The following is a 25,190-nucleotide window of genomic DNA, read 5'->3' on the forward strand; positions in this document are numbered from 1 at the left end:
CTCTGTTTCATAATATGCTAGACAGTTTGAAAATGGAGCAATTAAATGAGAGCATAATTAATGTAGATGGAATTTATGTAATGTCAATTATAAATATTATTTGATCATTTTTATTTTATCATTTAAAAAGTTGGTTAATATGGGTGCCAAGATAAAACTTTTAGAAAAACTTACTAAAACAGATCATTTTACTAAAACATGATCTCTGATCATGTCTGAACAGAGATATTCAGACCCAGACAGAGGAATTTAAAGAAGAAACAATCTCAGCATTGCATTATAAAGGTTAGAGAGAGAAAGTCTAAAGTTTTCAAACAACCAACCTTAATTTTCCCAGTAACCTTACAGGAATTTCCAAATGATAGATATCCTTAAGGCTGTATAAGAGCTAAATGGATTCCTGTGCAAATGCTAGATTAAGGAGATTCAAGGAAGTGATAGTCTCATATGGCATGCATTCACCTTTTGTGAAGCAGATGTTAAACTTGTGGTCAACTTGTAATAGAATTATCCCTCAAGACTGGAGAGATTTGGTTATAGCAGTCTTGAAGGCTGGTCCTCAATTACAAGTTGGTGGAAAGATGAGGCTAAGAACATTGAACAACAAAGTAGGGCTAGAGGTATGGAAATCTCCCAAGACCAACTTCTTGGAGAGGGAGATTATGCTAATGTAGAAAAGCAATCTCTATATGATGACCACACCCTGGCTTTATGCCATGCAGCAGCCTTGAATGCTTGGGAAAGAATTGAAGAAGTAGGAAAAAAAATTGAGTCATTTATTAAAGTTATACAGGGCCCAAAAGAAAACTTCACTGACTTTTTTACAGAGATTGACTTCAACAGTAAATAGAATGATACCAAATTCAGAAGTTAGATAAATAATAATTTAATCTCTGGCTTTTGAAAATGCTTATTCACAATGCAAATGGGTAATTAGGCAATTAAAGGCAAGATCAGCATCCTTAGAAAAATGGATCTGAAATACAATCAATATTGAATCTCATAACCATAATGATGCTTGGATAGGAAAGGTGACTTCCAGAGGTTTGAAGAAAAATTGAAATGTTAGGTATTTCAATTGTGGTAAATAAGGACACCTAAAAGGGACTGTAAACAGGGCACTCCTAGAAACAATGCTTTTTCTAAGAATAATCCAAATAGAACACCATTTCCTTCTGGATTATGCACAAGGTGTGGCATTGGACTAATGAATGTAGATCAACAAGGGCCAGTCAAGATAACCCTTTGCTATCAGTAAATGCCTTGAGGGGCCTCTTGTAGGCATCCATGTCAAATGTGATTAGGTCATTTCCTGTCAGCATGGAGGAAACTCCTTCTCAGAGCAATTAAAGAACCTAATAGAATCTCTGAGGTCTCCAAAAAGATGATGGGATCCCACACTGATGATTCTATATGGACTATGGTAATGCCACTAAGCTGACAAACACCATCTAATCCCAGTACTAGGAAGGTTGAGATAGGAAGTGATATGGCTGGGTGGAGAAAGGAATATAAGGTAGGAGGAGATAGGAGCTCAGTCTTTTTGGCTGAGGAGTTGGTGAGGTGAGAGCTGACTGCAGCTTGTTCATTTGTCTCTCTGATCTTTCAGCATTTGCCCCAATATCTGGCTCTGGGTTTTTATTATAAGACCAATTATAATTTGTGCTACATAGCATCTTCAACAAATGATACTAGGCCAACCAGAGAGAATCATTTCCATCATTCCACCCAAAACTAAACTCAAAAATTCAACGTAAGAACAGATACCTTGAATCTGATAGAAGTAGTATAGGTATTACACACCATTATGGGACAAAGGTAATCCTCAACAGCATCCAGCTATGAACTCCACAATCTAGAACAGTGACTTGCCTGGAAGATATACTGGTGAAATAGGAGCACATGTGATGGGATTAACCAACCACTTTTTGATTGATTTAATGCTAACTCCAGGAAATGGTACCCATAAATTATACTGATACAGTAGCCAGAATCTGAGACTAGATAACACATAGACCTTGAGGAAAACTGACTACAAATATTCTGTTACAGGAATGACTCCTAATGGCATATTGCTATACCTTACATCAACACATCAGTCAATCATCATCAGAGAAGCTTCTTCTTGCATTATATTATAAAATTTTAAAAAAAGGAGAGAGAGAGATACCCAACTGGGAAATGTGCAGAAAGTAAGACACTTTGGAGCACTTAGTCTTAAATGGATGTCTTCATCAAACTGCTTCCCCCTTCATAGCTCAGGGATTTATGGAGAAGAGGAGACAGGAAGAATGTAAGAGTGAGAGGTAATAGATGACTCAGAAACAGTGTCTTCCATACACAACAGAGCTGATGAACATACGAACACACAGAGATAGTGACAGCAGGTATAAGACCTGTACGGGTTCAAGCAAGATGGTGTGTCAGCACTGAGAAGGAGAAATTTATACAAACTCCCATCCATAACCACAAAGCTGTCTGCTATTTACACCAACTGGTATAAGAAAAACCAGTTTTCTTCAATTTGGTGTTACTGGGTCTATCAACCACACACCAGGGTAGGCCCCATTCCAGGAAGTAGTTGGCCAACACAAAACAAACTCAATAGTAATTTCATGGATTTTTGTTTTATTTACATTGCTTTGGCATTTTTGCCTTAATGGCCTCTTGTTTTGTTCTTTTGATTTTTGTTTATGTAGTGCGTGTATCTATTTTGGGTGGACAGATTGTTTCTTAGTTTTTGATTTGTTTGTTTTGAAAGAGAGAAGGGGAGAAAAGTTACCTATTTAAGGAGAATCTGGGAGAAAGTAGGGGAGGAAAAAACATGATCAAAATGTATTTTTTGAAAAAGGACATGATGTTACATTGATAGGGGATAGATCTGGAAAGAGTTGAGCAGGTAAATTTTTTAATAATATGCTAAGAAACTTGAAATTCTCAAAGATATAAAAGCAAAAAAGGTGAACAGATGAGAGTGTTGGTTAGCAGAGAATCTCATTCTTTCATAATGAATTAATGTGGACAGTTACAAGAAACCTTTGAAGCAAAGTATACTACTCTCTTTATTGGGCTGAGTAACTATAAAAGTAAGAACATTAAAGTAAGCAAAATTAATTGTTATATTTTAAGGGTATGCATCATAACTAAAATATTAGTGCCCAGTAGTCACCAATATGGGTAAAGATATAAAATGTCTCCTCACATTAGGGTTTCTGTTAGAACCTGCCCTTTTTTTGGTGACCTTAGAGTGATGATAAAGAACACTATGATCCAAAATATCTCATCCCAAGCAGGTAAGGCAACTTCTCTAAGCTTCAGGTTCCCCACAGTTAAAGGGGTAACTCTTTTTCAAAGCAGACTCACTGGTTGAATATCTTTTCAAATATAAAAGCACATTGCTTGCATTAAATTAATTCAGGCTTCAGGAACTTTAAATATCTGTGGAACACTTGACAGAAATAATATATTTCAGAGAAACACCAGACATATTATTTTACTGCTTTAGGCAAATTGTAGAAACAGATTTTGTTAAATAGTTTATGGAATATTCATTCTTCACATATTGATTCTCACATCAAGATCAATTTATATGCTATATTCCTAATCACCAATAGGCTACTTCATTATGGATCTTAGTACTGGTAATAAGAGTATTTTGAGGATGAACTTGACCCTACCTTTTTTAAAAGTGAGTTAAATTACATAAAGCATATAATTGATCCAGAGTGACAGTATTTATTCACTCACAATAGTGGCAACTAACATGGTTATGCCAGGAACATTTTCCTTCTCATAGATGATTCCTAAACCAGTTCACTGCTCTCATTCCTCTTCTCCTACACTCTACTCCAAATTTCTTTTATACATTCAATGGCTGAATACTTAGTTTCTCGCCTCTTTTGGAATTTGTGAAGCATGCTGTGAGTTAACTCTCCTTACAGATATCTTTGTGGTGGTGTAATATCATTTTCATGGGTTTACACCCAGAGCAGGAGCTGTTAAGTCACACCAAAATTCTATTTAACTTTCAATGGAACCACCAGGTTTCTTTTTTCCCAAAGGCTAGCTCAATTTTTGTTTGTACTACTAGCTGTCCCCCCACTTTCCACCAGTGTTTTAGTGTAGGCCTATTTCATCTGATGTCTAGACCGTCCTTATAACTCCCAAAATGCACATGTACATGGATACTACTTCTAATTACACCAAGTGATAGAGGTAAAATAATAGCAAACATGGAATACACTGGGTGGCAGGCATGGTTACAAATGCCCAATATTCAGTTATATGTTTATACAATCCAACCTAACTTATAAAAAGATGATGTTCTCATTTTAAGAAAAAATCTTGGGACTCTCTCTCAAACATTCCAAATATGTCCAGTGTAAACTGCTCATATTATTAGGCAAAACTGAAAAAAGAATCAGAAATAAAGAAAAATCCTAGATAATCCTTGTATGAAAAAGAAGACATGCAGAGAATGGCACATGCATGAATGTCTTACTAAAAAGCCTTGTAAATACTTTCTTCAAGCCAACAACATTTCACAGCAGCAATCCATAAGGTTACAAACCGTGGAGGCATGTATGTTAGTTGACTGAATTCTGATGGGGGCTGAGGTCTCAGCAGAGGAGTGAGGGTGAGTGAAGGAGGGTGTCAAGTGCACAGGATGAACTGCTCTTGTGCAAACCAGTGCAAGTGCTGCCGTGTGGTTATCCAGAGCAGCAGGTCTGTGCACAGGACCCCTCTGAGTGCAACAGCTTTGCTGGAGAGCTTCCCAGTCCACAGAGATAATCCATATCTACCATGCCACCCTGAGAACGTGAACTAGAATATAACATGTGCCCCACATGTCACCTCTAATTCTGATGGTCTAATGACACCAGTCTCCCAAGTTGTTTGTAGATGCAAAGACTGGAAACCTGCTATACAAACATTCAAGAATAACAAATTTACACTGTAATTATCTTTTTATAAAACAAAACAATATTCATTTGGAAACATAAAAGGAACTTTTCCAAGCTAACTTGCTTACTCAATAGTATTAAAAATACTTACTCAGGTGGTTTTAATAAACAGATAACATCAGATTGTTGTTGGATAAGAAGATGGCAAGGAGGCCAAGTACTTGTTCACTCAATTTCTTTCCACGGTACATTAAGACCCCTCTCACCCAACACAAGGAGGTTGAGATCCTGACTAGCAAACCTTGGATACATATCTTAGGAAGGACTTCAGAACTGTCAACTGTTGATCCACTTAGACATGTTTTCATAAATATGGACGTAAATACTAGGAAAGCAAATGCCAAAACATTAGGTTAGAAAGAGAACTGGCAGTGTGTTTGTAACCAAATAAAACTGATTTCTATCCTTAAAATGTTCTATTAAAAAGAATTTCCATCTACATTTTTCCATTTGTTCTGGACAATATAAAGTTGACTATTGTGGTGTTATTTTATTTGTGCTCTAACAAATAAAGCTTGCCTGGAGATCAGAGGACAAAGCCAGTCACTATATTAGACACAGATAGAGGTCAGGCAGTGGTAGCACGTGCCTTTAATCCCAGTACTAGTTAACCACAGAGGTCTGGAGATCTGTACAGACAGACAGGAAGTGATAGAGGTGGGCAGAAAGAGGAAGTGATGTAGCTGGTCAGAGAGAGGAAGTAAGATGGCAGCACAGAAAGGTGAATAAGGCATGAGTATACAGGAAGTAGCTCTCTTTAGACTGACGATTTCATAAAGGTAAGCTAGTGGCTGCAGCTGTTCAGCTGAGCCCCATTCAGATGAGGTCTCAGAGGCTTTCAGTCTGAGGAAACAGAGTCAGCTGAGGAGTTTATGAGGTGAAGTTGGCTGTGGCTTGTTCTGCTTCTCTGATCTTTCAGCTTTCACCCCCAGTATCTGGCTTTGGGTTTTTTATCAATAAGACCGTTTAGCAATTCATGTAACAGACTATGTCCTTCCACAGCCAGCACATATCAGCACAAGACCAAGCTATGGATCTTACCAAAGTTGGCCACAGAATTCTCCATGGGCCATCTCAGGAGAATGGATTTCCTGGCCTGACTGCAGCCTACAAAGTCAGCAACCACACCCTCCCCCATCCACAAGGCAGTCACTGGGATTATGTATTTTATCTTAAAGGTTATCTTATAGCTAATATGAGAACTGAAGATCCGTTAGTTTCTTAAACAAAGAAGCAGTGGGGCTAATAGAAAACCTAATTCTTCCTGCCACAGAAAAAGCAGGACTCACCCATCCCTATCACCACAGACACAGCTCAGCATATGAGCAAATACACCTTCACGAAGCATAGTTTGAAGAAAGCTTGCCTAGGGGAGGTTCTAAATGTACCTTTTCCATGTTTGCAAACATCCATGGTCTGTATATTCAGAATGTTGAATGCTAAGTATAGATTATACTGTGAATTTGATACAGTGCTTTGAAAAATTATTCATATAGACAGGAAAACCTCATTAAAAAAACTCCCCTTATATCAATAAAATACTTTCTTAAAACCTGCATAACTAAATTGTGTAAAAGCCAAGGCCATATATCCTGTACTTCAGTACTTAATGGGCACTTGCCACTTATGAAAAACCTTAGAAAATATTTAATCTTCAAATAACATCACCTGATCTCTATTTGCTAATAGCCCAAAGTAGCAAAGGCAGGGTTGGAACCAGGCAATCTAATAGCCAAGGATAGCTCAGAACTGCAAGGCTTCTCTGGCTCATCATCTGCCTCCTAAACCTTCTGTTTGGGAGCACCACTCAGAAAAGTAACTCTCGTTTATGTAGCCTTGGCTTCCTTTTCTTCCTGGAACAATCAGCCTTTCTATTGGGATTGCAAGCTTATATTAGAGTGAGAAGATAAATTACATAAACTTATTACCAATAAATCTACAGTTATATTGGAAATATATAAAATGTACCATAACATGACTTTTTATTTAAGCACTTTCTCATAGGATGCCTAATGTGTTTCTTCCTTTTAAGAGCCACATTTACCTGGCTATGACAATAATTTTCTAAAGTGGTGGGATTACTGACATGTGCCACCAATAATGGATGCTTTGGTAAATTCTTGATGAGATTCTCTACAAGGGCACAGGACAGAATAAGACCTTAACAAATTATTGAATGAATAAAGAATAAAACCTTTTTTAAGCACAGAAGGATAAAAATCCCTTTGATTTGTTTTAAAGTAAGGGTTGGAGATAATACAATCTTTCTTAATCAGTAAAATATGAAGTAAATACATAACAACTATTAGTCACAACCAAGAAGTCTCTGTACTAGTGGAGATGATACTTCTTACTGTTGCAGCCTCTTCTGAGTTCCACTGGTCCATGGAATACCAAGTATTGAATATTCATCTCCCCAGCTGTGACTTTCTCATTTACAGTTTCCATTGCAGTAGAGAGACTTTTCTTGTTACAGGCCAAACGTTAACAGAACAGATAGTCAATAGTCAAGAAAATAACCTAACACAAAAGGTGAGTAGCTGCAGGAAGTTAATCATAAAGACTCAATTCTTAAGCCAGGCAGTGGTGGCCCATGCCTTTAATCCCAGCACTTGGGAGGCAGTGGCAGGTGGATCTCAGTGAGTTCAAGGCCAGCCTGGTCTACAAAGTGAGATCCAGGACAGCCAGGACTGTTACATGGAGAAACTCTGTCTCGAACCACTCCCCCCCCCCCAAAAAAAAAGACTAATTTCTGTGTAGTTTTGGTGACCAGGCTGGCCTCAAACTCACAGAGATCTGCCTGGCTCTGCCTCCCAAGTGCTGTAATTAAAGGAGTATACCACCACTACCCACCAAGGCTCAGTTTTTGTAGCAGGGCTTCACTGAGTAACAGTTTTTAAAGATAGAGAATAGATGAGAACATTTAGGAAGTTGTACTGAGAACTAATTCAAGACCTGGAATTTGAAAAGTAATATAGCTTGGAGGAAAAACAATCAGCAAAATTGAGAAAAGAGAAATATCCACATTACAAGTAGTGTACAATATTTGTGTCAAATACTACAGCAAGTCCAAGACATGAAACTCTTGAGAATTGGCCAATGGAGTATTAACATTTAAGCCACTGAGAATATTAAGCCAAGGAGAAACAATATATGTACTATGATAGAAATCCTAGTCTAAAAGACCACGAAATGCAGAATTTTCCTCAATGATCTCAAATTCCTGATTCCTCCAAACTATAAATATGTCAGGTAGGACACATATTATGCAGATGTCACTGACATTATCATCCCAAAACCCATCAGCTCCATTTTCATTGCCTAAGATACTATAAATCATAATGATCTACCCAGATAGAGTCTGACAGCTGCCACTCTAGAGAGAGTCAGATTTGAAGAATAATAGGGATTCAACCTGTGATTGTTGTCTGAAGTGGAATGGAATGCATGGGAAGAAATACAGTTTCCTCTAAGGAAACCACAGTCCTAAGGTGACCATCGTCTGCAATAATCAAATTCAAACTCTGAATGAGCCAAGAACCAGATCTGTGGTGATACTTTTATTTGTGCTGAAATGTGATATTTTATTTGTATGTTAATAAAGTTTGCCTGGAGATCAGAGGTCATAGCCATAAACAGAAGTCAGGCAGTGGTAGCCCACACCCTTAATCCAATCACATGACAGGCAGAGTCTCTGTATGGTCAATGACACAGCCAAGCTTGGTGACAGAAGCCTTTAATCTCAGTACCAACCATAGAGACCTGGAGGTCTGTATAGACAGGCAGTGACAAGGAAGTCATGTGGCTGGGCTTAGAGCCAATGAGAAGACAGAACTGGAAGGCAATAAAAACACAGGTTAGACGGGAAGAAGCTCTCTCTGTGGAAGCTACTGCTGGTGGTAAGCTAAGGCTAGTCATGGCTATTCACTCTGATCTCTTCGGCTATTACTCTGTATTTGGCTCTATGTTTCTTATTTTATAAGACTGTTTAAAAATTCATCTACACAGATCCTTCTGAGTCTCCAAGAAAGGATGCAGCCCTATCATATCTTTGATCAACCTGTTGTACCCTGAGTATAAAACTCTGAAGTTTATCTGCCCTTACTGCCTATAGATTTGAAGTTTATCAGTGCCATTTTCAGTGACTCAGATTTTAACAACTGTTACACATATATTTCGTAGCACTTGGAGATGAGTTGGTGCTGCTGCATCAATGCCAAAAATGTGGAAGAAACATGAAATTGATTTCTGAAAAAGTTGAATTTTAAAGAAGAAAGTTTGTCCTAATTCAAACAGATTGGTATCCACATGAAGAATTTTGTGGAGTAAATATTCAGCTATTGAGCACTCTGAAAGGATTATGGATCATTAAATTGAAGCATTATTTCCTTAAAGTATGTATGAATCATCATAAGTTCATATTGGTAGTAGTAATAATTGTAAAGATAATGTGCATATACAATCTTGAGAACACATAATGAAGGCTCCAGGAAGAGATTGTAAGTATTTTTGTGGTTTTGGTAAGTGATATATTCATATTATAATTATGTCTCTGATTATGCAGAACACGCAGATTTAAAATGATATTACATATTTAGTCAAAGTCATTTGAAAGATATGTAAAAAATGGTATTCTGTTCATAACGTTCTTATATTAAAAGTCAAGGTAAATAGTTCTAAGAGGCAAGTTCATAGCACTAAGTGCCTACATAAAAACTTGGAGAGATCTAATAATAGTAACTTAATAACTCTCCTGAAAACTCTAGAGCAAAAGGAAGAAATGACACACAAAGAAGTAGATGCCCAAAAATAAACTCAGGGCTGAAATAAAGAAAATAGAAAAAGCAAAATCAAAGTATAAAGAATAAATGAAATAGTTGGTTCTTTGAGAAGATCAAATAAGATTACCAAACCCCTATCCAAATTAACCAAGGCAGGGAGAGAATGTCAAAATGAGGAAAATTAGAGATGAAAAGAGGGACATAACATCAGAAATAGAGGAATTCCAAAGAATTATAAGGACGTACTTTAAAACCTGTATTGCACCAAATTGGAAAATCTAAAAGAAAGGCATATTTTTTCTATACATACAGCTTTGAAAAGTTAAGACAATATAAATAATTTAAACAGACTTATAACTTGTGCTAAAATAGAAGCAGTCATTAAAAGTCTCCCAACCAAAACAGCCTAGGACCAGATAGTTTTAGTGTAGAATTCTACTGGAGCTTCAAAGAAAAGTTATCATAATACCCCTCAAATTATTCCACAAAATAGAAACAGAAGGAACATTGCTCAATTTGCTTTCTGAGGTCACACTTAACCCTGATACCCAAACAACATAAAGACCCAACAAAGAAAGAGAATTACAGAACAATTTCCCATATGAACATACTTGCAAAAATACTCAATAAAACACTGGCAAACTGAATCCAAGAACAAATCAAAAAGATTATCCCCCAGTATCAAGTAGGGTTTATCCCAGAAATATAGGTATGTTTCAACATATGTATATTGATAAATGTAATCCCCCATATAAACAAAACAAAAGACAAAAGCCACAGGGTCATCTCATAATCCAACACTATACTTCATCATAAAAGTCTTGGGGAGATAAGGGATACAAGAGACATACCTCAAGATACTAAAGGCAGTTTACAGCAAGTCCAAGGCTAACAGCAACTTAAAAGGAGAGAAATTAAAAGCAATTCCACTAAAATCGGGAACCAGACAAGCTTGTCAACTCTCTCCATATATAGTCAATATAGTCAATATAGTTCCTGAACTGTTTACTAAAGTAATAAGACAACTAAAGGAGACTAGAAAGGATACAAAGTGAAAAGGAAGAAGTCAAAGTACCTTTATTTGCAAATAATATGATGGTATAAATAAGTAAGCAAAAAAAATTCCACCAGGAAACTTAGACATAGATAAACACTTTGAGGAATGTAGCTGGATACAAAATTAACTCACATAAATCAGTGGCCATCCTATATACAAATGACAAATTGACTAAGATAGAAATCAGGAAAGCAATACCTTCCACAATATTCTCAAATAATACAAAATATCATAGAGTATCTCTAACCAAGCAACAGAAAGACTTGTATGATGAGAACATCAAGACACTGAAGAATAAATTTGAAGAAGACATCAAAAAATGGAAATAAATCATATGCTCATAGATTGGTAGGATTAAGATACTAAAAATGGCCACAGTACCAACAGCAATCTACAGATTCAAAGAAATATCTATCAAAATTCCAACACAATTCTTCGCAGATCTTGAAAGGACAATTTTCCGCTTCAAATGAAACACACACACACAAAGAGAAACAGAATCACTAAAACAGTGTTGAATGATCAAAAAAATTCCCAATTTCAAGTTGTACTACAGAGTTAGATTAATAAAAAAAAAAAAAGCATCATGTTGGCAAAACAAATAACCAAAACAAAACAAAACAAAAAACCAGACACATTGATCAATGGAATCAAATTGAAGAACCATACATAAATCTGCATACTTACTGAAACCTTGATTTGATAAACAAACCAGAAATATACACTGAAAAGGAGAAAGCATCTTCAACAAATGGTCCTAGCCAAACTGGAAACTTCATGTAGAAGAATCCAAACAGATCCATACTTTTCATCGCGCACAAAACTCAACTCCAGATGGATCAAAGACCTCAACATAACACCAGATACACTGAACATAGTAGAAGAGAAAACGGGGAACAGCGTCGAACTCATGGGCACAGGAAAAGACTTTCTGAACAGAACACCATCAGCACAGGCACTTAGATCAATTATTATGAACCTGAAAAGCTTTTATACAGCAAAGAACTCCATCATCCAAACAAAGTGGCAACCTACAGAATGGAAATAAATTTTACCAACTGCACAACCAAAAGAAGTCTATTATTAAAAATATATAGTGACTTCAAAACCTAAATATCAAGAAAATAAATAAACCAATTAAAATATGGGGTACAGATCTAAACAATGTATTGTCAATAGAAGAAACTCAAATGTCTAAGAAACAATGTTCAACATCCTTAGCCATCAGCAAAATGAAAATCAAAACTACTTTGAGATTTCACCTTATATCTGTCACAATTGCTAAGATTAATAAAAAAAATTGACAAATCACACTGGCAAGGATGTCAATGGAGTTAGTGGAATACCCATCCATTTCTAAAGTGAGTGCAAAGTTGCATAGCCACTGTGGAAATCAGTGTGTTGCTTCCTCAGGAAGATGGGATTTGATAATACCACAAGATTAAGTGATCTCACTCTGGGGGCATATACCCAAAAATTGCTTCATCTTACCAGACAGACACTAGCCCAATCATATTCACTGTGGCTCTAGTCATAATAATCAGAAATTGGAAACAACCTAGATGTCCCACAACAGGTTGTTTATATAAAGAAAATGTGGGCTGGACAGTGGTGGCACGTGACTTTAATCCCAGCACTCAGGAGGCAGAGCCAGGTGGATCTCTGCGAGTTCAAGGCCAGCCTGGTCTACAGAGTGAGTTCCAGGAAAGATGCAAAGCTACACAGAGAACCCCTGTCTCGAAAAACAAAAACAAAAAAAAAAAAAGAAAAAGAAAAAAAGAAAGAAAATGTGGAATTTTTACACAATTGAGGATACACAGCTGTTAAGAAAAATAAAATTTTCAGGCAAATGAATGGAAAAAGAAAAAAATCATTCTGAGTGAGGTAACCCATACCTAGAAAAACAAATAGGGTATGCATTCACTCAGAAGTAGATATTAGTTATTAAATTCATGATAACCAACCAAAATATATATAATGACAGATGTTAAGTATAGATTAAGTGGCTAGGGAGAACAGATGTCAAAGCAAAGAGAAATAGATAGTTATGGATAGAATGGGGGCTCAAACTGGAGGATCAGGTGGGGAGGGCGTGGGAGATGGTGACGTGGAGGGATATGGGGAGAATCTACTAAAATTGAGGGCCATGTGAAGGGTAGTGTGGAAGTTGAATACAGTAGAAATTTCCTAATATATATATATATTCCATATATGTATATTAGGGTATATATATATATTAGGATATATATATTAGGATATATATATGTATACACACACACACACACATATATATATATATATATATATATATATATATATATATATATATATATATCCTATCTAAATGCAAATGCCAGATAATGGGGGCAACAGGTCCTAACCAGCCATATCTTGTCACCAAATGAAATTTCCAGTACCATAATCAGGCTGCATCTAACTGAGTTGTTGTTCAAAACATTCCCATGGTCCCTTGGGAATCCCTAATTAACTAGGATGTTGCCAAGGCTATAGGCTACTCTTTACAAACTGATCACAAGATCCCATTGCTGAGGAAAACACCTAAGCAACTCATTGAAGATAGAGAAGTTGAGCTGATGCCTACATAGAGACTTCATCCCTATGTTCTAACATCTTTGTTACACACGACCAAGAGAGAAATATAAACACCAAGCCAGCTACAAACCTTTAGATCTACAATGGTGTCCTGCCTGCAATGGTGGCACACAGCTTGTGGGAGTAAACAATTAGTACTGGATTTGACTTAAGGCCCATCCCACAATATGTAATCTATAACCAACACAATTTGAGTGAACAGGAACCTGTCACTAGATATCCCAGAGACCAAGGGGAGAATTCAATACTGTTGTTCTATTAAAATAATGTAGCAATAAAATCTGCTATAAATACTAGATTAATGCCTTGCCCAGGTGGTGCTAGAGAAGCTTCTCCCTACAGCAACTGATAATAAATACAGAGATCAACAGCCAGACATTATGAAGAGAGTGAAAGATCTTAGAACACTTAGCCCTAAATGGGAGGACTTCATCAAAACCTCCTGGAGGAGGTGGGAATGGGGGGGAGGGTTGGAGGAAGGGGAGGAAGGCAGGAGGGGGAAGAACAAGGGAATCTGTGGCTGATATGTAGAACTAAATTATATTGTAAAATAAAATAAAATAAAAATAAATAAATAAAATAAAATGAGCCATTAAGAAAAAAAAAACCCTCCTTTGAGAGATAAGGAAACCTTGCAGAAGAAGAGGCAGAAAGATTGTGAGAGCCAAAAGGGGTGGAGGACACAAAGAAAACAAGGCCTTCTAAATCAACATGAGTTCACAGAGACTGAGGCAGCCTGCACAGGGCCTGCACTGATTTGTACCTGGTCCTTTGCATATATATTATGACTTATTGTTTAGGGTTTTTATCAGGTTCCTGAATGTGCAAACAAGTGGATCTCTGTTTCTTGTGTCTTCTCTTAGTCATTTCCTACTGTTTGTTTGTCTGTTTGTTTGCTTGTTTCAATACCAATGAGTTAGTTTTTCTTTTTTTCTTATTATATTTTATGGCACAACCATCACCTAGGGGAATTGTGAAAGTCAGGAAGCCAGCATAGCTGCTTGACAAAGTTCCAGCAAAGCTGAGCCACATGCTATGATTGTTGACCTGATGCCCTTTACTTTTGGTTTGAATCTCTGTGTGTCACACAACTGGGGGAATATTAGCACAATGATTCACCCATGTCTTCAAGAAAATTGTTTTTGTATCCCCCTGAAGAAGTCCTGAGTGTACTACCCCCTGCTTTCAGGGAAGTAGCCTTAGTTGACCCTACTTGGGAGTCTTTTCTGTGCCTTGGAGAATGTTCTCTGCCCCTATGCAAACTCAAGAACAAAACAGAACTGTATGAATTCAGAAGAGGCTGACAAGGTTCAGCAGGATAAGAGAATTGGCATCAGATCAGAGCATGGTACTTCTTTTACATTATACTTCGAACTTCTTAGAAACATAACCTGTAAGATCATGTATATTAAGCCTGTAAAAGGAATTCAGCCATAAGAGCTGGAATGACTAGGATAACATAACAGTATGTAGAGGTGGTATAAGAATGACATAAAATATAAGTAGTGTAAGGTATTAAGATCTGTCATTCCTAAAAAGATTGATTTACATCAAGTAACTGTGGCATTAATTTAGAAACAAAAGAAATCTTTTATTTAAAAATTTCTATAAGATTATAAATATAAACATTATAAAGAATAGAATAACAACTACAACAGTTCCTAAGCCTGACAAAGCTCTCAGGCTTATGCTAATTTGCAAGTAATATGATTGAACATTAAAAGTTAATAAAATACTGCTCAAAGCATGGTGATTCATCTGGACTGACTCAGATAATATCTAAAACATCTTAAAACCGCAAACTGCTGCCAGCCTGAGAATAGACTGCTATATTATGTTTGCTTAAGCTGAAATGGTCTGTAGAATTCTAGGAATAAGGATATGGTGTTGATAATAAAATCTATTCTATCTGTACTTAACTTATAACCCCAGGCATACTAGAGAAGTATGCCCAGGACAAAATGATGTGATGTGTATCTCTTTAGAAATCATGAATCTGTATAAATAAGAAATTTTCTGATTACTAATCAGTCAGATTTACAAACTCTTCCCATCTGGGTGTTTCTGATTCAACCTTCCCCTGTCCTGATCCTTACACCCTCTGCGGAACCAGTTCATTGCTGGTGCTGGTTCTGCCTCCCGCTCCCTGGCAATTTTATTTTATCATTATCACCTAGAAGCCTGCTTGTTTTCTAATGAGCAATAGAGAGGGAGTAGATTGGAATGGGAGGGGAGGAGAGAAGCAATTGGGAGTAGAGGGAGAAGAAACCACAATAGGATAAACTATATGAGGAGAAAAATTCTATTTTTAATAAAAAGTTAAAACAGAGAAATCAGAAAAAAATTATAATGCCATAAAATTTTAACGATACTATAAAACAGGGGATGCTAGAACCCTAACACAATAACATGGGTCACAGTGCTACTTTCTTGTGAATAATAATCATTATATTACTTAAAGAAAAACATTAACTTAATTGTTATTGGAAAAAAAAGCTGCTATGTTAAAAAAATGATTCTAAAAGTATTTAGGTCCCTTTTCATAAGTAAAGGAAAAAACTTGCCTTGCTTGGTGGTACCATGAAAATGAGCAACTTCTAGAGTATATGATCAGACTGCTATTCACAATTACTTAAGCATTAATGTCTATGGGAAAAACTACTAGAATAAAATAAATTCTAAAATGCAAAAAAAGAGGCTGAAACTAAGAAAAGGCTTCAATTAGGTACATATTCAGTCTTTATAGACATCACTAAAATCAAGGGATGAAAATGTACAGTCACACAACCTTGAAGAATAAATTACCAGACTAGAAGCTCAGTAACGTGTGCAGCATAACTGCATATACAGTATGTTTGCATATACACCTCCATATGTGTGTGTGTGTGTACATACATATTTAGCTAATTTTCAATGCTCTATTCATCAAGGAAAAATAACATAAATATAATACATTCACTATGCAAGGACTGAAGCAAAAAGGACAAGGGGTAAAAAACAAACAAAAAAATAGTAGTTGTCCCCAAAACTGAAATTTTTGAGAAGACATGTTGAACAGGTAGTTCCAGTTTGGTTACATGGTAGCATAAAAATTCAAGTGAATGAGGATTCTTGGAAAGTCATTCTGGTCATAAGCACTGTTCAAATTTGGGGAAACAGATGCAGAAAAACAGCAAATAATTTTGGAAACATCAAAAAATTCCTAAAAAACAGGAGAGTTTGTAGAACTTTGGATGAAATGTGACTACTATACAATAATGTTCTATGGTCAAAATAGTTAAAACTAGACTGAGCACAACATAAATCCTCCCCATTACTCCAACAGCCATTTTAAGAGACTTGCAGACGTTTCCTACCATGTAGTTCAGAACATATCTCCCCTGACAGTGTAAAGTCTCCTTTCTTTAGGGGACAGCACTTAACATTATTATCCTAAGTAGCTTTTCATGAAGCTAGAGCTGAAGTGTAAGAATTATTTCACATTATCTGGAGGAATCAAGATAGGACATCTCCTGAAACCAGTCTAGCGGAAGGATCAAAAGTAGACATTGGAAGAATACCTTTTCAGCAGAGCCTGGAATGGAGAGCCATTCAGTGGACTTGAAATTCTCTTACTCCTCCTTGACACTAAATATCCAAGTTAGCTACAGCAGTTGGCAAACCAACTACTGAAGTCTGAGGATTCTGCAGTAGTCAAGGTGACTGACCACTGTGACGTCACAGTTCTGAGGCTCATGACATGCCTGACAAAATGACGTGTGCCTTTCTCTCATCTGTTTTTATCAAGATAAAATTCTGATTAAAAATAGTTTTAAGGATGAACAGAGATGCTATGACTATGCAAATTTGTACAACAGATACTACTATTGATTCATATCAAAAGAAACCTGTATCCCCAAACCACAGTGCACTATGATAACTATATATATTAGACTAGTTTCCATGGCTCACTGTTTTAAAGTTGGAAAGTACAAGAGTAGTCTATCAATTTGGTCTCTAGTCACTTTAACCTTGGTTATGTTGCATCACATCAAATGGCATCATATTAGGGGCATGAATGTGGTGAAACAAGAGCCAGACAGTGAGGACAGGCTTAATCTTCTTATTCTCTGTCAATTATGCTCATGTATCAACTAGAAAGGTCCCACTAAATCAACTTTAATCCCTTCAGAGGTCAGCATTTGCAATTACAGGGTGGTCTCCTTATGGGTCATGTTCTAAAAAATGCCATCATCTAGGCTGGGCGGTGGTGGCACACGCCTTTAATCCCAGCACTCGGGAGGCAGAGCCAGGAGGATCTCTGTGAGTTCGAGGCCAGCCTGGTCTACAGAGTGAGTTCCAGGAAAGGCACAAAGCTACACAGAGAAAACCTGTCTCGAAAAAAAACAAAAGACAAAAAACAAAAGCCATCATCTCCCATTATTGCCACACTAGGGATTAAGTGTCAATATATCAGTCCATGGGATAAAATGACTCAAATCATAGAACCAGGAAACGTACGCTTAAGATTAGGACATTCCCACTGCAACAGTAATTCTTTATATTATTCTTTTTCTTGTTTATAAAATTTTATAATGTTCTAATTTCATAGAATTTCATCACTTTCTCTCCTCCTTTTCCTCCCAACTGTCCACCATTAAGCCCTTCCCATCCCTTCCCACTCTCAAGTTGATAGTGATTTTCTTTTATTATTATTGCTTATCAACAAATATATATAAACATTTCTTGATGACTCTGTGTTTCTTGTTTATGTGTTTGTGGTTTCAAGGCTTGCCACTCTGCACTGGAAAAACAGTAAAGGGATTAGTCCCTTGGAGATGCTATTTTTCCTTTTCCCAGCAGTCATTAGTTTTCTATAGTTCTTTTTCTAGACAAGAGACCCTGTGAGATGTTTTCCCTTTGTGTTAACATGTCCATTGATAGTGCAATTGTTCTGGCATTGTTTATGAAGCCATTTATAGGAAAGATGGTTTCATAGCAAATTTCCTGGTATTTTGGCTCTTACAATCTTTCCAACCCCTTCTGTGATGTTCCCTGAGCCAAAGATGCAGAGGCTGTATATAGATGTATTCACTGGGGCTGGTCACCCCATGATTTGGTGATATCTATAGTGTCTTCGGTTGTGGTTTTCTGTGATGGTCTCCATTTGCTGTGAAGAGTGTGGCGTCTTGGAATGGGGGGTAGTGGTAATTATGCTTATCTGTGAATAGATATTGGAAGGCATTTGTTGACTGGTCGAGGTTGCAGTCTCCCTGTGGCCTGGCAGTTTATCTCAATAGCTCATCAACATGGGACTCCCTCCCTCCCCAGCAGAACTTCCTGTCTACCTGCTCTTATCTGGAGAATGTCCCTGGACCTGGAGGATTGACCTTATCTAAAAGCTGTCTCTAAGCCAGATAACTGATTAATCTTTAGCTTGACCCTTGGCACAGATTTCTGCTAAGACTTGTGCTAGGAGCTCTGCTATAGGAACCTACTGCCATATACAAAGCCTTGTGATAGGAATGTGCTACTTAATGCAAATTAGGGTTTGTCCCCAGGCTCCCCAATCCTATATATTCCTTATATTCTGGAATAAAGTTTAGCTGTTTCACCAAAAGTAGTCTCCCAGAGGGCTGTCTTCGTTGGTACCCATTGCCTTCTTGAACCCTGTTCCCTGTTTCTGTTCACTCCACCCTGGTGGACTAATGCAGCCAGTGATTCCAAGGAAGAAGGAGAGCCACAAATATAAAAAAAAACTTGGCAAGGAATTGAGATGGTCTAGCAAAGTAGTAGTAGGAGACACTTTTCGAAGGTTCATAGCCTCATTATCCTCAAGAAGCTGGCTAGGATTCTATAACCAGTTATGATTTCACTCCCCTTGAGTTAGACAGAAGTTTAGACAGTTGTGGATAGCCACTGAGTGAATGCTACTTCTTACACACACACACACACACACACACACACACACACACACACACACACACACACACACATCTTGTTAGGCTGTTAATTGCCGTGATTCGTATATGCTATAGTTAGATAGAACTGTATATTTACTTTCCTCCTTTGGAAATTTGTATAGTATTCTCTGTGACCATTGAAGTTAGACCTCAGGAAGTGACTTTCAGGTTAGTTTCAGCTGAATCTTCTGAGTCCTGTGTCCATAGTTTGTGGTATCTTCAGCAATATGGGCTCGTGATCAAGCCCTGAGAGGAAACCATCAGCTAGACCAATGAACTGCATTGCTTGAAGAATCATTCAGACTGTCCTGACCAATAATTTGAAAGGACATTTCTCATGCCTGGTCCTGGTTTTATAATCACATCAATTGAGTTCTCATGTTGACCATCCTTTTTGTGGCTGTCAAAGCATTATCTATTGTCCATTTCTGTGGTGGTTTCTTTTCAAGAACACAGTATATTGAGGAGCTTAATCTGTATTTGGGCTTTTGGATTTTTTTTTCCAACAATAATAAGATTCATTTAATGAAGATTCAGTTAATGATTTATATTACTGCATAGTATATGGAGGTTTACTCATAGACTATCAAATATACATCATATGTTTGGAACATATATGTATATACTTCATTTTAACTATTTCACTTCTGAAGGATATGTGGCAGCCTCCAGTTTGAAGATTTTGCAAATAGCCATTGTTAAAAATAATTTGTGTACACCTTTAAAATTTTTAACTAAATTAAAGGGCTAAGAAATCCAGAGAAAATATCTCAAATGAAAACAGACAGTGGTAACTCGGCATCATCAATCTCAGAAATGATTTCAACCCATCCATCAGTGGCATTGAATCATGTGGTTATACAAGATGAAAGTTCTCTCAGAATCAACATGGACTTGTACTCTTTACACTTTTTCTTTAGGTTAGTAACTTAAATTGTGTCCATCCTTTTTTTTTTTTTTTTTTTTTTTTTTTTGGTTTTTCAAGACAAGGTTTCTCTGTGTAGCTTTGCGCCTTTCCTAGTGGTGGCACATGCCTTTAATCCCAGCACTCAGGAGGCAGAGCCAGGCAGATCTCTGTGAGTTCGAGGCCAGCCTGGTCTACAGAGTGTCCATCCTTTCTAAAGCACAATAAGACAAAAAACCTCAGACAACCCTCCATCTAGTTTTGGACACTTATTGTGTAACAGTTTCTCAAGCAAATAAATTTTTTTAAAGATCATAGTTTGCCGGGTCTCGCGGGCCAGGTTATTTGATGAGACCCGAGGAGGCACCTCCTGAAAGATCAATGGGGGCGAGAGAGAAAGGAGACCAGGCGCGTAAAGGAAGACAGAGTCAGTCTGAGTTGCATCGAGGTCTCCCTTTATTGACTGGGTGTTGAGGCTTATAAACAGGGCTTCAGGCAGGGAGGGGGAACAGGGGAAGCACGGAGAGAAGGATGGAAAATTCCTAAGGGAGGGTGAGGTCACTTTGGTCCCAGGCCCCTGCAGCTGGCTGATTAGCAGGTACTCCAGGAAGTTGTACAGCCCGAGGTTAGGCCAGGAACTTCCTGCCTTTGTAAGGTTTGATAAAGTAAGGACACTGCTGTCCAGAATGGTCCCCAACAATAGTTTTGACGGGTAGCAGTAATTTTTACTGGAATTAATAGAAGCAGCTTAGTATTAGAAATTGCAACTTCTTTTCCTACCTAGTATGCTTTGTAGAAAATCTTCACTTTGAAATTGAAGAAATTAGGTGACAATGTAAATGATGGTGTAGAAAAGGTACATGAAACTTTTAATATAAAACCTACTGAGTACAACCAGACAAAAAGTATTAAAATAACATTATGTTGAAAAGGAACTTTGCAAAATCTGTTTATTTGGGTAATACTGTCAAATACAATTAAAAGACATAATCATCTGTTTTATACTTAATTATTAAAGTATCATATAAAATTATTTATGGAATTTACTATCCACTAGTGAGAATGTAAACCAACAGACAATGTTTTGAATTGCTCCTTGTTTATCTTGCTTTATGGGAAAGAGAATATTAATAAGTCAACATACAAATTATATACCTAGACAGAATTTATAAAAACATTTATTTATATATGTTCCCATTTTGTTGTTTGTTTTTGTTTTCTCTCTGTAGAGAACTGGATCTATAATCTAGGCTGGCCTGATACTCACAGAGATGCACCTGCCTCACCCTCCTGAGTACTAGGATTAAAGGTGTACAACACCACCAGCCAGCATGTAGCCATATTTTTAAAGAATAATATATAGAACAAGAAGATTTAGATACACAAGGGCCAGGTATCTTTTTGTTGAAAAAAAAAAACACAATGAAGGAAATATCCTCTATTTTTCAATTTTATCTAATGATGTAATGGAATTGCAATAAAACTAGTAACACTCACATTAGTAGAAAACTAATGTTTCAAAAGTGAGGCATGGTACTACATTTCATTCTTTTTGTGTTAAGTATTTTGCCTTGCCAGTGGGCAAAATATCTTGTTCATGCTGCTTTCTCAATAAGTTCTGGACCATTGAGTGGATTGATAACTTACGGGTGTACAAGGTGGGTGAATAGTGGCCGGATGCTCTCCAATTTGTATCTTAATACATAAACCTAATGTTGTCAGCACTAAGATATTCCATTTTCTGATACCTTCTGCTAACTTGTTTCCTTTCTTCCATAAAATCATCTCTCTTATCAATCAGTTTAAGGAGGGGTATCTGTTTCTGCCATTTGAATGTGAAGACACAAACAAGGGTACCATTTGAGCATTTTCTACAGAAATGTCAGGAGTGAAGTTGGGCTTTTATGAATGATCTGTTCAATGCTATTTTAACAGAGTGCCCTGAATGTTCTAAGACACAAAATATTTTGTCTTTCTTATAAGATAAAGAAAAGATCCTTAATATGTCAGATAAATGAAGAATGCTGCTATGTTTTTATCACTGTGAAGATGATAGGCTTCATAAATTTTATTAATTCTTATAGATCAAGAAGGGAAAATGGCCTAAAGTAACATTTTTATCTCCACTACACATAGGACAAAAAACGCAATTGTTGTTTTTTGGATCCTGATTAAGAATGACTTTCACACACGTTGCTGAAGTATTTTAATCAACAGGCCACTCTTATTCGTTTTGATGACAAAAAACATCAGAATAAACCAGTGATAAACAGAGCCAGGATTGAACTTGTTCTCTTTGGTGAAAATGGTTGTATAAGTGTGTTTGTGCCACACCAAATGATAATAAATAGTAAAATGAAGGTACGTCATACACTATGTGAAATAATAAAATATTCTGCCTGAGTCTGAGTAATTATTCCAGAGATCATGTACATAACAACCTTGTTCTTCATCAAAGGGAGAGCCAATGAATTATAGAGGAAAATGGTTAGCATCTAATAAAATTAGGTGCTTTTATGAGTGTAGGAATTTACAGATGCATAATCCTGCCCTGTGTCACAATGATATATAAACACAATCATTGCTACATAGCTGCAGGGATACGTGGATGATGTGGAAAACACATCTGTGTGACATCTTTCATTTATCCTTTAGAGGCTTAGTAAAATATAGAAATACTGAAGTTCAGATCAGCCAAAGAATCAATGAATCTTAACATTAAGAATTCATCTAGATAGGGAAAAATGGACAGGATCCTCCTCAGGTTTTCTTAAAGAAAAAGTGAAAATGAAAGCCTGGTGGCTTTCCAAGTTCTATTATCTGGCAAATACATAAGAGAGAATTTTTCAAGGAGATGTCAGAGGCTTCCTCTTCTGCACTTGCTGGTTTGCTCACCGGTGCTTGATGGAGACTTAACCACAAGAGGAGAGTGACAGTGAGGCACTTGTGTGAGGCGAAGAAAGTCTCAGGCTATTTATCTGTCCAAGCTCTGCAGCAAAACTCTCTACAAGTATGCACAGCTTCTTCGCCCCTAAAAATACTGTAGGCACGTATATGACCAAGTCATGAACATAGGCATGTGGACATAGGTTTGTGTGTGATGAAGGGTGACGGCTCATATCAAAGGTAGGGGAGATGCATTTTGATAAGAACCGTGGTTCAGTTTCTTAGAAAGTGACAGTGGGCAGTTGTATCTTTTGTTGTATCAGTTGTATCTGAGCAGAATCATATTGGTAAGTTCCTCTCCCCCACCTGGGACATATAAATTCCCCAACTGTAGTCTCTTAACCAGTTTTACAGTACAAGGCCTCTGTTTCCTTCCTGTGGAGTGGGCCTCAACTCCAAGCTGAAAGCATTGGCTGCACCCATAACATTCATGTCACGGTTGCACCCGTGGGCATAGATTCACATGTTGGCCATCATTGCAGGCCACAGGGGTCGCAGATGGGTAATGATGCTGATGACTCCCCACTCCTTGGAGCCTATATAGCACCTTCCATCACCACAAAAATGAGAAAGCAGGATGGAAACTTCCACGTCAGAACCACCTCGATTTCTCCATGTCCTTTGACAAATTGGGGTGTTATCTTGAGTAACAGAGTCTAACTATGAAGTTCTGGTGGGCAACCAAGTGAAATGGCAATAGCCCGTATGGTTTTACAGATCTCCAGGACCCTTGTGACCAATAACTCAAGAGAAAGTATTCCACACATGAGCACAGGGGTTCTTTTTAATGAGGCAGCCAATAGCTTTGTGGAGGAGCATTAGCCTTTTTGTAGAGTAACTACAATTAAACCCATATATATATATGAGAGTCCATGTATGTATGTATGTATATATATATATATATATATATATATATATATATATATATATATATATATATATATAAAACGCATATATATGAAGCTTAAAAAATATGGCTTTGTCAAATATCCTAATAGCTAACATTAAGGAAAGTGGAAAAGGTCATATCATATATTGACTGACTCTTTCTGCTATATTAAGAATACAATCGAATCTAAAATTTTACAAATACTTATTTTTTGTTTTTTCTCTTTCTATTTTAGTTTTTATTATTTAAAAGTTTTTCAATTTAAATATATTTTTACCATATTCTTCCCTTTCCCCAAGTCCTTCCAGGCCCTCCCACCTCTCTACTCATCCAACTTTATTTTTTTTCTAAAAAAATAAATAAAATCCTGTTAAAACAAAAAATCCTCCCCAACCAATAAAATAAAATAAAACCAGATCCAAAAAGTAAAACAAAAAAAAGCAACTCACAAAACTGTAACCAAATAAAAACATACTCATACAAAATATGAAGTCCATTGTATGTTGGTCAATTACTCCTAAAAATGAGGCCTGTCCTGGATGAATATCCAATCCAGTGTCACTGTATTGAAGAAAAGTGATTATCCCTCTCCCAGCAGATATAAGTTGTTCAGTTCAGTTCTTGACGTTATAGTTGTTGACCTTTACCATAGTGTCTAGGTTTTATTCATTAAAACATTCATTCATTCATTTAAAAAAAATAACAAAATAAAATATGACAAAACAAAAACTATCACATGGAAGCTGGACAAGACAAACAACAGTAGGAAAAGAGTCCAAGAGAAGGCACAAGATTCAGAAACCCACTTGATCACAAACTCAGCAATCCCATAAAAACACTAAACTGGAACCTGTAATACATACTCTGAAGACCTGGTGTAGACCCATGCAAACCCTGCCCATGCTGCTTCAGTCTCTGTGAGTTCAGAGGAGCTTTGCTCCTGTTGATTTAAAGAACCTTGTTTTCTTGGTGTCCTCTATCCCCTCAGGCTCTTACACGATTTTCCACCTCCTCTTCTTTTTTTTTTTTTTTTTTTTTTTTTTTTTGGTTTTTCGAGACAGGGTTTCTCTGTGTAGCTTTGCGCCTTTCCTGGA

At 36.9% G+C, this 25,190-nt stretch overlaps 1 long non-coding RNA gene across 1 annotated transcript in view; it reads right to left on the reverse strand.

The window, feature by feature from the left end:
- The window catches only part of LOC131894627 (uncharacterized), a 29,368-nt gene extending 12,271 nt beyond the window's left edge, over positions 1–17,097 (reverse strand). Inside the window, exon 1 of the long non-coding RNA XR_009374975.1 lies at positions 16,976–17,097. This is a non-coding gene — a long non-coding RNA (uncharacterized LOC131894627). The remainder of the gene's footprint in view (positions 1–16,975) is intronic.
- Between the last annotated feature and the right edge of the window lie 8,093 nt (positions 17,098–25,190).

The sequence above is a fragment of the Peromyscus eremicus genome, chromosome 17 (genome assembly GCF_949786415.1).
Source record: "Peromyscus eremicus chromosome 17, PerEre_H2_v1, whole genome shotgun sequence".
Lineage (NCBI taxonomy): Eukaryota > Metazoa > Chordata > Mammalia > Rodentia > Cricetidae > Peromyscus > Peromyscus eremicus.